This window comes from Panthera uncia (genome assembly GCF_023721935.1).
Source record: "Panthera uncia isolate 11264 chromosome C1 unlocalized genomic scaffold, Puncia_PCG_1.0 HiC_scaffold_3, whole genome shotgun sequence".
Taxonomy (NCBI): domain Eukaryota; kingdom Metazoa; phylum Chordata; class Mammalia; order Carnivora; family Felidae; genus Panthera; species Panthera uncia.
This window is the reverse complement of record NW_026057584.1, coordinates 78,697,663-78,710,040: the sequence shown is the minus strand read 5'-3', so window position 1 is coordinate 78,710,040 and position 12,378 is coordinate 78,697,663. Positions and strand designations below refer to the sequence as shown.

At 40.9% G+C, this 12,378-nt stretch overlaps 1 pseudogene; it reads left to right on the top strand.

Annotated features, from left to right (window-relative positions):
• The first annotated feature begins 3,795 nt into the window (after window positions 1–3,795).
• LOC125911411 (protein SCO2 homolog, mitochondrial-like) overlaps window positions 3,796–12,378 on the top strand; it is a 44,162-nt pseudogene continuing 35,579 nt past the window's right edge.

The following is a 12,378-nucleotide window of genomic DNA, read 5'->3' as shown; positions in this document are numbered from 1 at the left end:
AGGTAGGAGTTTTTATACTAAGACCATAAACTGGACATTTTGGTAATCCTAAAAACACATTTTACAGAAGCTACTTACTCCATTTATTTTAGTCCGAGGTTATACCCCTCAGAATGTGATCAGAAAGAATGTACAACCTGGGAGAAATCCATTTCTCGATCTGTTCACTATGCATTTCTGCTGCCCCAAACTCCTACATTTCTCTAGTTTTAATTGAGCCTGATTATGAAACTTTATGAGACTTGCCCTCATCTCTATCCTTGCTCTCTTAAATACAATAAGGATGACTTCAAATAATGCCAGTTATATGATGATGCATGTCTGCATGTGACACAGGTGCAAACAGCAATGAAATCCTGTGTGTGACAGGGTCTTAACTTTTCTATAATGGGATCTACAATCTCAGTGACAGTCCTCTTACTAAAACATGTGTTCTCTCATGTACAGTTTTCTTTTGAGGTTTTAGATGGACTGTCTTATCCCTTCTTCTCTTCCCCATCTCAGTAATAGAGGTAGAAAGAGTATCATCAACTATAGCCTATATACATTGAAGTTCTTGGAATCCGGTCACTAAAAAGGCTTACCAGGAAAGCTATCGCAACCACAATGCTCTTTTGTTTAGGTGAAGCAAGAAAGAAGGAGAAACTCTTGTCATAATCTCATGGAACATCTCCAACCTCTCCTCTGCCCATCCATGTATTTCCTTTCTTCTCTCTAAGCAGGTAGACTTCCCCACCTCTGTGAAGCCTTTGATGAGATGTCACACTCACACCAAGCACTTCTTTCCTCTACATCAGCTGCTCACTTGCACAAGTTGATTGGGAGGAAGAGCTTAAGCCAGGAATAAGAAGGCTGGCTGCCAGTAAGTTCACTTAAGTATATACGGCCCTTCTGTGACTCCATGATTATCATCCTCAACTAAATGAGGATAAATTTAGTCCCAGGAGTTGTTTGTAGGAAACTCTCATATGTCAACGTAAGATATAAATTCAGTATTTTTAACCAGATTGAAATTTAGTTCATTTCTATCAGGCTCAATATTTAATTAAGTCACTGAATGTTAGAGCTGCCAGGAACCCTAAAAGACATCTTGAGAAATAACATCTTCAATTTACAGGTAAGAAATAGGAAGCCTAAAAGATTAAATAAATGTCCTTATATTCCACCATGAGCAAGTGGCAAAAGGCATTAGTCTCTGTGTGTAAATACATATGAAGGTGAGAAAATGCAGTTCCTCCCATAAAGAAGCTTTAGGTCCGGGATGTGGGTCTGCCGAGAATTTAGCTAAGCTACTCCATGGTATAGCTGCCTTGGCATCCATGCTGTTTGGTTCAGCGGTCTGCATGGACCTTAAACTGACACCAGCCCCTCATACAAGCACAGGCCCTAGGGCAACAGCCCACAGAGTTATAAACAAGTATAAGTCCCTGGGATAACTTCCCCAACAGCCCTTGTGATCAAGAGTCCCCACCACCCAGCACCTTCTCCTCATGCATACCTTAGATTAGATCGCCATGGGGCTTATCAAGTCCTACTCTTTTAATCTGAGCTGACCAATCCATTCTTAATCCAGGAATCCCAAAGACTCCATCCATAGACGCTAATAAAGGGATGTGACTCAAGTCTTATTAATCTCCCCATCTGCACTTCACCTTGACCTCCTGTGTGCCCCCCACCTTCCCATGTGCTCCCCCTGTGTGCGTGCTGGGGACTTCCTCCAGGACCTGTGAGTAACAAACTTCTCTATTTCATTCTCTCTGTGGTCTCTTTTTGAACTATGGCTCAGCATACAGTACCATGTGCTCCACTTAATAACTGTTAAAGCGGCAGATGCATTACAAGGACTTTCCTTCAGTTCCCACTATCATTCAGTTCAGGGAATAGTTGTGGATGTTGACCATCCTTCATTTCTTCACCTGTGAGCTAGGGCTGTAAACATAATTATGACAACTCCCTTATCTTAGTCTATTAAGAAAGGAGAGAACAATTTACAGTATATTAATTGTCTGTATATGCGTCTAAGTGCTATGTCAAAGGCATATACAAAATATTGTAGAAGCAGTATAAAGGGAAGGATTGTTTCTACCTGTATGGATTCAAGGTAGGATTTAAATGGAAGATATTTGAGTTGAACCTTGAAGAAGTCAGACCCCAATGCCAGTTTGGGGACTTCCTATCTAGAGAAAATTTTCAGTCTGTAAGTTAGGTTTCAGAAAGGGCTTAGGGTAAGCAGTATAATGGCGACTCCAAAAATGTCCACAACCTAATCCCTAGAACTTGCGAATGTGTTCTGTTACACAGCAAATAGGAATTAAGGTTGCTAATCAGTTGATCTTAAGATAGGGAGATTATTCTCAGTTATACTAGTGGGCCAATGTAATTACAGAGTCCTTAAAAATAGGAGAGGGGGGCAGAAGAGGCCAGAATAATGTGATGTGAGAAGGACTCAGCCGTCAGTGCTAACTTTGAGGATAAAAGAAAGAACACCCAAGCAAAAAAAAAAAAAAAAAAAAAAAAAAATGTAGGAACCCCCTAGAAGCTGGAAAAGGCAAGAAAACAATTCTCCTTAGAGCTTTTTTCAGCTCTGCTGAAACCCTGACTTTAGCCTAGTAACACCCATCAGACCTCTGACCTACAGAACTGTGAGATAAAACTGTTGTTTTAATCCACAATGTTTGCGGTGATTTGTTACAGCAGAAACAGAGAACTAATTCAGGACTCTACAGTTATTTGATAACTGAAATAACAGCCACATCCCCTTTGCAATGCCACTAGGGTAGGATTTATACTTGTGGCAGAGAAAACAAGAAGAAAGTGAAAGGTGATCTCTCATTTTTAAGTTCCCTCACTTTTAGAAGTCATCTTTTGCTCCAAGCATTTATCCCATTCAACTCCAAGCTACAAGAGTAAACACTGTACTTCCCTTTTCTTTGGCAATGGGAAGACTCTGCCAGGTGGATAGACTAAATAATGTCTCTAAGGGATTTTCCTGACACAGGCTTTGTTCCCACCCATGCAGCCGCTGCAAGGTTTCTAGTTCAGAGATTGAAAGGACCCTAAAAGACCTCCCTAGAAGTCTACATTCCTTTTTCCTTCAGGCCCAGGGTACTAGCTTCAAAACATGCACTACCTGGCTGGTTTTTATCTCCCTGCCATTTCCTTGCAGTCTGGAGAACACGTTCCCTGAGTCCTCACTTCTGTGTTTTCAGTCATTGCTTCAACGTGACTTCTAGAATGGAACTGTCACAGCCTAGGTTCCCCACAAAGCCCAGCCTGAGACAAGAGCTTGAGTGCAGGTAGTGATCCCAAGGATGGGAGCTGGGGCTTGGGGGAGGTGAAGCCGGGAAGGTGGGAAAGCCAGTGCAAGGTCATGGTGCCAAGCTGGTAATAAGTCAGGAAGGCCAAGTCCCCGTTCCAGAGAGGACTCAAAGACCGAAGGGGGTGCTCCAGAGCTGTAAACTGCTGCACACTGCCAGGTTTGTGCAGGCTGCCTGGGCCCCCACGGAGGTCCCCCTGAACAGAACGTGAGCTGACTAGTGATACGGCGGAGGCCAGGAGCCGCCAAGTCACACCCACTGCAGCCAGGTTGAAGCAACTGCTGGAAGAAAGAGGAAAGCCGAGGGGATGAGAGGCAGGCAGTGAGTTTTCCGATACAAGAGGCCTGCAGTTTCATGCCTGCTGTCCCCAGACTTGCATTTTTTATGTTGCCGGATTCTCCCAGATAGGTTTCCAGCCTTGTCTTGAACACCACTGCCCTCCATGGCCTCAAGGCCTCCCGATAGGTCCTCTCCAAACATGGCTCTCAACCAGGTGCCCAAAACACAACAGAACACAGGAGACAGGGTCCTGGACCATGAGAACCAAATATACTATTTGCTAGATATTCAGAGTGTTGGTAACTCACAAGCACACACATGCTTCTAAGGCACCACTTCCTGCAAGCCAAGAAAATGATGAACATCACTGTCTCTCAGTACAGTAAACAGGTAAGCAAAGCTTGGCATTTTTCAGTGTGCACTTTCACGAGACTGCATTGTTCTCTGTTTCTTTATTGTTCTCAGTGAGAACTTGGTAACTGATGCCATGAGAGAGGAAGAAGGCAGGGTATCCTTGCTCGAAGCTGGCGGCCCCTCTGAGCCTTACTGAAATGATCAAACAGGTCCAACTTGAAGAATCAATGTTAACATTTTTTCCCCTAAACATTCTTTACAGCTAACCAACATTTAAGGGTCTTAGCACAGGCTCACAGCAGTGAACTGAGAGTTAACGCAGGCTTCGTGACACACAGTTCTTCAAATGAGTAGCACGTTTGAACTAGATTCCATGACCATTCTCTTATTTGAAAAAAACAACTTTCTTCCCTCAGAGTCCCCTTCGAGGGTTTCCCTACGAATGCCTTGAGAAGCAGCCATGTCCTCCGGCACCGAAATGGTGGCAGAGCTGCGGGCTCCCCCAGAGAAGGCTGCTGCCATCCCCCGCCTTTGATCTCTCAACTCATGCCAGACCATGTGCAAAGCTGCTATGCTAATGCCTCTCCTCAGAGCATTCTCTATCCCCAGTGGCAGACACTATACAATGTTCAGAAGCCTTTTCTTTAACTGGCACACGAAGCTCAGAAGATTACTGTTAATTGCATGGTACATATTGATTACCCTTGCTCCCGGACTTCACAATTTTGCATACTGCAAGTCAAACGAGGCATATCCTGACTCCTCATAAAGGACCTGCCTCCTTTATATTTTTCAGTTCATTTTTCTTCCTTTCTTCCTTCTTCCTTTCTCTCCCCGTGCTCCCTCTCTCTTTTTCTCTCCTTCCTTCTCTTCCCCTCTCGCTCCTTCCCTACCCCTTTCTCTTTCTATTCCCTCTGTTCTCCCTCACTGCCTTGCTCCTTCTCTCCCTTCCCTCCTCCCCTCCTTTCATCTTTCTTCCTTCCCCTCTCTTTCTCTCATGCACACCATATGCACATATACACGAAACTCAAAATGCTCTCCCCCTCTTCCTCATTCACACACGAATGAAAAACTTCCTAGTGATTAAGAGAAGCCTACTTAAAAAGCAGACATCAGATTCATCTTACACACTTAAATGTCACTTCTAAAAGTCATCAAGCATTAAACTGGGTTTTATTTTTAAATACATGTTTTAGAGAGAAGAAAGAATTATTACTTATCAATTAATTAGCTGCCTGGTGTGTTGAAGAAGAGTGGTGGAACATTCATGTGTAAATCTGTAAAGGAAAAATCCTTGGAGAAGCTCATGTGCTATGTAATTAGAGTTAATTAACACATTTGCTAATTGACTATTATTTAGCACTCCAGCTGCTGAGGAAAAATCCATAGGCCCATTAAATATTAATTAGCAAAAGTCTATTGTCTGATCCTGTCAGATCCTGTATTGATGAGATTTTTACAAGCACAGCTTTGTTAGGCCGAGTACAGAGTAACACACAGTACTCGGCTATTGAGGAATAAAAAAAGGAGAGTCTCATAATAAATACATAAGCCCTGTATTTCAGTCAATTATTTTTCTCCTTCAACTGATTGCATTGTCCAAAATGCTAGAAATAAAGTGTCTCATCTGTGTTCGCATAGGCACCTACCACCTTGAGATTTACGTGGTTCCTGTTATATCAAAGTCTTGGTGTTTACTGAGTAGCCTGTGTGACAAACCCTTTGGAAAACTAAAGTAAAATGAACTTATAACTGCAGGAGAAGAGTGCTCTCCATAGCTTTTTTTGAAGAGCTTTACGGATATCTAATTCACACAGTATGCTATTGCCCCTAAGTGTCTGTAACTCGATAGCTTTTGGTTTATTATGTTATTAATTTTTTTAATTTATGAATTAATTTAATGTAAAAAATATATGCAACATAAAATTTGCCACTTAAACCTTTTTTTTTGAGAGAGAGAGAGAGAGAGAGAGAGCGAGCACATGCATTGTGGGGAGAGGCTGAGGGAGAGGGAGAAAGAGAATCTCAAGCAGGCTCCATGCCCAGTGCAGAGCCGATGCAGGGCTTGATCCCACAACAGTGAGATCCTGACCTGAGCCCAAATCAAAGAGTCAGATGTTTAACCCACCTAGACACCCAGGCTCGCCCATTTAAACCATTTTTGAGTGTACGACTCAATTACATTCACACTGCTATGCAATGTCATAGTTTTTATTAGGTCAGTTTATTTTATGCCTCCTGTGACTGAAGGTACAATCTGAGAAAAGATCCATCTGCCCACCCTTCTCTAAAAAGCTTGCTTCCGTGTGGCTAAAATATTTCACTGTTCACTCGCTCACTCAGCAGCGCTGACCCCCATGAAAACTGTTCTTTGATTGGAAACGGCTCTGCACAATGCCTATCTTGTTTTCTCCTTTCTTGCTTGCCTCTGCCTCCAATGTGCACAGCTGGCCAAGCCACTGTACTGAACAGGAGCCATGTGCCCTTGTGTCTGGCTCCCAGATGGGAGTCCCCCTGGCAATGCCAGCTTAAGCAAACAGAAGCATCTCCAGGTATCCCAAGACTTCACTTGACCTGTACCACTTTTTCTCTCCTATCGCCTGCCACACAATCCTGTCCTCATCCTTTATGCAGAGGAAGTCTGCTAAGGCAACAGTCCCATCAACGGGATCACAATGAATATAATAGTTTAATTTATAAGCAATGCAGCATTCCTTTCCCAGTCGTCCTGCACAAGTTCACCAGGTAATTAACCTGATGGAAAACTGCTCTCTTTCTTTCTTTAGCCATCTTGGAAATACCAAAAACAGGGCACAGAAAAGATGACAGTTTCCTCAGAATCCTATTAACATGTTTAATTTGTATTAAAACAAAACAACTTCTTGCAGTATCAATTTGTAGTCATAATATGAGGCTAGAATAATAATAGCTACGGTTGATCTTTGAACAATGGCAGGAGTTAAGGGCGCCACCCCCTGCATTGTTGAATATGCATGGATAACCTTCAACTCCCCCAAAACTTAACTACAAATAGCCTACTGTTGACTGAAAACCTTACTGATAACATAAACAGCCAATTAACACATATTTTGTACATTATATGTATTATATACTGTATTCTTGTAATAGAGGAAGCTAGAGAAGAGGTAGTTTTATTAAGAAAATCATAAGGAAGAGAAAATACATTTACAATACGGTATTTATTGAAAAAAAATCCCGCATGTAAATGGACCCATGCAGTTCAAACCTGTGTTGCTCAAGGATCAACTGTAATAGTTATTTTTTAAATTGTGGAAAATTTCTGTCAGGTACTAAACTAAGTGTTTCACTTTATATCTCACTTAACTTACAAGAGATTCTAGGGGTTATAGATTATGACACAGCTGTTAAGAACGTTGGTGCCACACGGATCTGAGTTTGATTTCTGGTTCCCCAGAAAAATAAAGCCATTGTCCTACAAAAGGTTTACTAGGAAATGTCCTTTGGTGCCACCCAGAAATTCCAGGCAAAAGAGTCTGTGGGTACACAGTCTCCATTCTAACAACATTAAACAGAGAGGCATTGGGTAACCAGTGCAACTCTCTCATGCACTGGGAGAGGGATTTATGAGGTAACATGAGAGTGACCTCACATGGAATAAACATGTTGGTTCAAGTCCAAATTATCTGAGCTTAAGGCCATCTGTTTAGAGAAGTGCCAGGAAATGCCAGCTGCCCACTTCCCTAGTACCTGGAGTTTGTGGTCCCGGTGGGGAATTAAGTCTATGAAGAATGCTCCTCACTTAGGGAAAGAGAAGCTTCTAGTCTCAGCCAGCTTGCAGGGAAAACAAAAACAAAATCAAACACCACAAAGAGCTCCCAGGGTAACTTCTCCGACAGTACTGTCTGTCACCACAGCTGGGTAACCTCAGGTCACACCTCAGCCTGCTCACGGTTCAAGTGGACATAATAACAGTACTTTGCTAGAAGTGTGCTTGTCAAATAAAATTACATAGTAAAGCACTTAGTCCTGAGCTTGGTACACTCTAAATATGAAATAAATGTTGGTTCCTTTATAATTCCCACTTGACTGTTGAGGAAATGAGACTGAGAAATTTAATAAGGTGACCGCAGTCACACAACTCGTCAATGGTGTCAAACCCAAGTCTATCCAAGGGTTGGCTTTTATCTCTATGCTCTATTGTCTACCCTTCTCACCAAGCTGCCAAATTCCTGATGAAGTCACCCCATTCATGACCCTGATATGTGAGGACTCTTCATTTGGAAAGCCTTGATGCTGTGGTCAGACGCAGGGTCACTTCCTCCCAGACGACTGCAGTTATATGCTCCTGTAATCAGACTGGAGGGCCAGTCAATAATTCCTGGCCACTCCCAGCTACCTGCCATCTAAGCCATACCCTGTTTTATTTTTATCCATGTCTTCTGACATCATATTATTTACATTTTATTATAATCTGCCCTTATTGGGCAGTAAACTCCATGAGATCCCACTCTATTTCAAGTACCTAGAATAGAACCTGGCACATAGTAAGTCCATAATAAATCTCTGTGTAATGAATAAATGAATTTAAACCCCCAATACTAATAAGCCAATTCTGAAATTATTTATTCTGTCATTATGGAAATATTTTCTACATCAAATGCTTGTTTTCCCTTAATTCTGTTGCCAAGATCAGATGGTCGAAGTAGGGGTACAATTATAAATTTATCCTCCATGCTAGCAACTCATATATCTTGAGTCAGCTTTGTGGATGGGACAGCTAAACTGAGGAAGTTAAATTCCATGTGGCAAGTCAGGGGTGAGTTTAAGATCCTTAATAAAATTTCTGCAAGGCAATTCTAGAAATTCTTTATTAAAGTAAAAGAATAGAGCTGAACATCTCTTTTTTGGGGCCTAGCAGTCGAAGCTCATAGTTTATTCAAAAGTAATTGATATATCCATAATGGAAAAGATAATATTGAGAACCCCAGGATTCATGTACCATAGGTCATTTGATTGGTAATTAAATGAGAGGTCTAATGGACTGATGTGGCAAAAAAAAAAAAAAAAATTGGTTATGAAACTGGCTAGTATTTAAGTTTGCAAAAAAATAATCAGAAAAACAAAAGCCAAAGACAGTGTTGGTTTTACCCTTGGAAGAAGACTAAGACTAGTCACAAATATGAGCATAGTAAAAATGTTCATCTAAGGTGAATTTTGGCATATCAGAAGGGACCATTGGCTAATCAGGACCCCCCTATTCTCCCACTGGTTTATGCATGAGCTTTTACTTGAGAAAGTGTTGTTATAATCACCATAGAATCATGATATAATAGTTAATCAGCAAAGCATCAAGAAGAACATCTGAAATCTCAAATCCTACTTGCGCTGGGGACAAGGAGGCAGGATAAATGGACGAAATGTGGGGTAGAATTGTTTTGGGGATAAGGCTCATTCACAAGAGACCTCTCTCCCTTTAATGACCTAAGATGCTTTTTAATGACTTCACATCTGGTTCAGTACTGCTGTGAAAATAATAAATATAAGTGTACATTATTGTGTCTAAAGATTATAAAGATCAAAGATATGTTTATTAATTGGGGCGCCTGGGTGTTTCAGTTGGTTAAGCATCTGACTTCGGCTCAGGTTATGATCTCACAGTTCATGAGTTCAAGCCCCGCCTCAGGATCTGTGCAGACAGCTCAGAGCCTGGAGCCTGCTTTGCTTTCTGTGTCTCCCACTCTCTGCCCCTCTTCCTCTCTCTCTCTCTTCCTCTCTCTCTCTCTCTCTCTCTCTCTCTCAAAGATAAACATTAAAGAAATTTTTAAAAGGCATGTTTATTAATCAAAATAATATATTATAAAAATATAAATCCCCCCAAATTAATTTAGAATAGGCAAAAAAAAAAAATTAGCTAAGAATGTTAGAGCTTAAATAGAAAGTCTGCACCCAGATGAAAAACATCTTTAGTGTTAATATTTATACCTCAAACTAGGATGCAAAACACCATAGAAGGTAGATGACATATCTCCATGAAGCCGATGGAGTCCAGAAACCTCAGCTTGGTAAATGCCTGGCAGCTAGAACTCATCATCCCAGCTTCTGTCATCACTGTCTCATCACAAACACCATCATCAGTTGAATGAGAAACACTTCATGTCAGCTGTCCAAAATGTAACAAAGACCCAAACCACTCTCCAAAACAGAACCCTCTAGGAGTGGCTCTGCTATGTCCTCACCCTCTCACCAGCCTCAATACTCTGACATGTCACATCTACTCAGAGGGCACTCATTTCTTTGCCAGTATCAAGTGAACTGGAATCAAATGATGACTTCCCCATCCTTCCTCCCTCTCCTCCCCATCTCTCTCCCTTTCCTTGAGTCTAAAATAGAAGAAGAGGAGGAACTGAAATGTCTACATGCTACTGTTTTATTTGCTTTAAGTTCTATCTCAGAGAAACATGGTTAACAATAACCCTGGAAAAAAGAAAAGTTAAGAAAACTTAAAAATGGGTTGAACCTAATTCTCTCCATACCCCATACAACACTGGTTGCATAACAAACTTGTGCAACCACGAACAATGAAGGTAAAGAACAAAAGTAGAGATACTATTTGGGAAAATACAGTAAGGATAGAGAAACATGGATCCAGAGAACACTGCCTTGTAAAGCCTAGTTACCTTCTGTGACTGCACTTCAAATTAAGAATAACTTATTAATTTAAAAGTACAACTATCCTTTATGAGAGATGACGGATAAATAATCTGACACACCCAGACAATGGAATATTATTCAGCACTAAAAAGAAATGAGCTACGAAACCATGAAAGGACATGGAGAAACTTTAAGTGCATCCTTCTAACTAAAAAAAGCCCCTTTGGTTAGATTTATTCCTAGGTATTTTACGGGTTTTGATGCAACTGTAAATGGGATCGATTCCTTGATTTCTATTTGTTGCTTCATTGTTGGTGTATAGGAATGCAACCGATTTCTGTGCATTGATTTTTATATCCTGCAAAGTTGCTGAATTCATGAATCAATTCTAGCAGTTTTTTGGTGGAATCTTTTGGGTTTTCCATATAGGGTATCATGTCATCTGCAAAGAGTGAAAGTTTGACCTCCTCCTGGCCAATTTGGAAGTGTTTTATTTCTTTGTGTTGTCTGACTGCAGAGGCTAAGCCTTGCAATACTATGTTGAATAACAGTGGCAAGAGTGGACATCCCTGTCTCGTTCCTGACCTTAGAGGGAAAGCTCTCAGTTTTTCCCCATTGAGGATTATATTAGCATTGGGTCGTTCATATATAGCTTTTATGATCTCGAGGTATGCTCCTTCTATGCCTACTTTCTTGAGGGTTTTTATCAAGAAAAGGTGCTGTATTTTGTCAAATGCTTTCTTTGCATCTATTGAGATGATCATATGGTTCTTGTTCTTTACTTTATTGATATGATGAATCACGTTAGTTGTTTTGCAGATATTGAACCAACCCTGCATGTGAGGTATAAATGCCACTTGGTTGTGGTGAATAATTTCTTTCCTGGATAGGAAGAACAAATATTGCTAAAATGTTGATACTACCCAAAGCAATCTACATATTCAATGCAATCCCTATCAAAATAACACCAATATTCTCAGAGCTAGAACAAACAATCATAAAATTTGTATGGAATCAGAAAAGACCCCAAATAGCCAAAGCAATCTTGAAAAAGAAAACCAAAGCTGGAGGCATCACAATCCCAGACTTCAAGCTACACTACAAAGCTGTAATCATCAAGACAGTATGGTACTGGCACAAGAACAGACACTCAGATCAATAGAACAGAATAGAGAACCCAGAAATGGACCCACAAATGTATGGCCAACTAATCTTTGACAAAGTGGGAAAGTGTATCCAATGGAATAAAGACAGTCTCTTCAGCAAGTGGTGCTGGGAAAACTGGACAGTGACATGCAGAAGAATGAACCCGGACCACTTTCTTACACCATACACAAAAATAAACTCAAAATGGATGAAAGACCTCAATGTAAGACAGGAAGCCATCAAAATCCTTGAGGAGAAAGCAGGCAAAAACCTCTTTGATCTTGGCCACAGCAACTTCTTACTCAACATGTCTCCAGAAGCAAGAGAAACAAAAGCAAAAATGAACTACTGGGACCTCATCAAAATAAAAAAGCTTCTGCATAGCGAAGGAAACAATCAGCAAAACTAAACGGCAACCGACAGAATGGGAGAAGATATTTGCAAATGACATATCAGATAAAGGGTTAGTATCCAAAATCTACAAAGAACTTATCAAAGTCAACACCCAAAAAACAAATAATCCAGTGAAGAAATGGGCAAAAAACATGAAGAGACACTTCTCCAAAGAAGACATCCAAATGGCCAACTGACACATGAAAAAATGCTCAACATCACTCATCATCAGGGAAATACAAATCAAAACCACATT